We start from the raw sequence: 2040 nt of genomic DNA, 5'->3' as shown, positions 1-2040 counted from the left end.
ACATGTCAGCGCAAGCTTCCATTATTTTTCTCTATCCCTTGTTCCTTCAGTTTGTTTCCCTCTGTTAACAATCGTGTCATCTGTCCCTGTGCACACTGACCCATTTTGGGCACACTCTTCAATTCTCACCCAAACCCCCTTCCTAGAGGTATTTTAAGCAGAATCCCTTAACACCCAGCAACCTTGAGCCAATGAATTCTTTCAGCCTGCACATGTGTGATGCATACAGCTGTGATGGCATGTCTCTATTTGAATCAGGTCGCCTCTCTCTTTGGCACTAATTGACTCTATTGACAATCCAAAACAAAATAGCCAACGTTTTGCCACTCCATAAAGTTTATTGCTATATGGGAGGTTTGTGCCTTTGTGTGCACAGCTTATCTGAGTGACAGCTCGTGGCTTTGTATAGCGCACATATCCTATTTAAAGTATTATCGACTTTATTATGAAACTCAACTTGCTGTCATTTTAAGCTTCGCTCAGCTAAGTGGCACAGCGCGACATGTCTTTTGGGACTTTATATATCCCTGGCAAAGGCCTCTTCTTTATTGGTGTGTCTATGATTGGATTAACCCAGAGCTATGTGCTGAGAGAAAACAATGCTCCATCTACTGCTGATTGCAGCATTTGAGAGTTTATAAGAGTGTCACGATATAAAAAGATTTGCTTGCTTGCTCTTTTCACCGTGTCAGAGCTGCTCCTTTCTGGTGACAGATTGGAAATACCAAATCTTGGTTACTCTGCAGTTTCTGTTGGTGTGCGCATGTTACACACGTCTAGTCATTTGTGCTTCTGGGTATTTTTGTCAGATGGTTCCTGGTTCAGTCGGTTTGGTTCTGTATGTGCATGTTCAGAAACTTGTTTGTCGCACTTTGTGTTATTTTGGTGCATGGAAAAGCTTTTCAGTGCCATTGTGCTTGTAGATGTGAAGGCCATTGTGTGTAGTCCCTTCATGGAACCATGACTAAAACAACTAGAACTGGGAGAGGAACGATAAGACTCTGACGCCCTCTGGTTATCTGTTCCAGTCGAGTTGTCTCTGTAAGCCTATTTTTTTTTTTTTTTTTTTTTTTTTGGTTGGACAATGTAACCTTGAATGCACTGCTGAGCATTTCCACCTTGTTTTTTCCACATTTTTTGTGTGTGATTCAAACTGCCTCCCTGGGAGAGAGATTACTCATTCATCTCAAGGGTGTTATATAAAACACCATGTTAATTTAGTCCTGTTTAAATGGCCATACCTGAGTTACCGAGGTGAAACTGTGCTGCATCATCTCCCCTCAGAGGCACAAGCCCACTGAGTCGTGTCACTGCATTACATCTGTTCTCAAGACTAATAGTCAGTCTGTCACTTACTTGGAGTTTTACTCAGTAGGTTGGTGTTTTGTTGTATTAGGATGGATTTGCTGCAAGTGGTTTTGAGCTCCTGTCCTCTTGAAGTCCACTGATGGTGACGTTACGCACTTTAAGTGCAGGCTGTAATGACCACTGCAGTATCATTTGCAAGGGTGCTGATGTCTATTCTCTCCTCATTTTCACTGCCGTCATTGAGTGATACAACATCCAGAAGAACTGCACTGCACTGTATGTCCCAGGCAAACTTTTTACGTTCTGTCGTTCCTGATGTTTTCAGGACAATCTCTGCAAATAAGCACTTTATAGTTAAGTGTAAACAGCAGCATATATGACCCTGGACCACAAAACCAGTCATAAGTAGCACGGGTATATTTTGTAGCAATAGCCAACAATAAATTGCATGGGTCAAAATTATCAATTTTTCTTTTATGCCAAAAATCATTAGGATATTAAGTAAAGATTATGTTCCATGAAGATATTTTGTAAATATATAAAAACTTAATTTTTGATTAGTAATATGCATTGCTAAGAACTTAATTTGGACAACTTTAAAGGCGATTTTCTCAATATTTAGATCTTTTTGCAACCTCAGATCCCAGATTTTCAAATAGCTGTATCTCAGCCAAATATTGTCCTATCATAACAAACCATACATCAAAGGAAAGCTTATTTATTCAACTTGTG

The sequence above is a fragment of the Barbus barbus genome (genome assembly GCF_936440315.1).
Source record: "Barbus barbus genome assembly, chromosome: 12".
NCBI classification, from domain to species: Eukaryota; Metazoa; Chordata; class Actinopteri; order Cypriniformes; family Cyprinidae; genus Barbus; species Barbus barbus.
Note: the sequence above shows the minus strand (reverse complement) of the source record.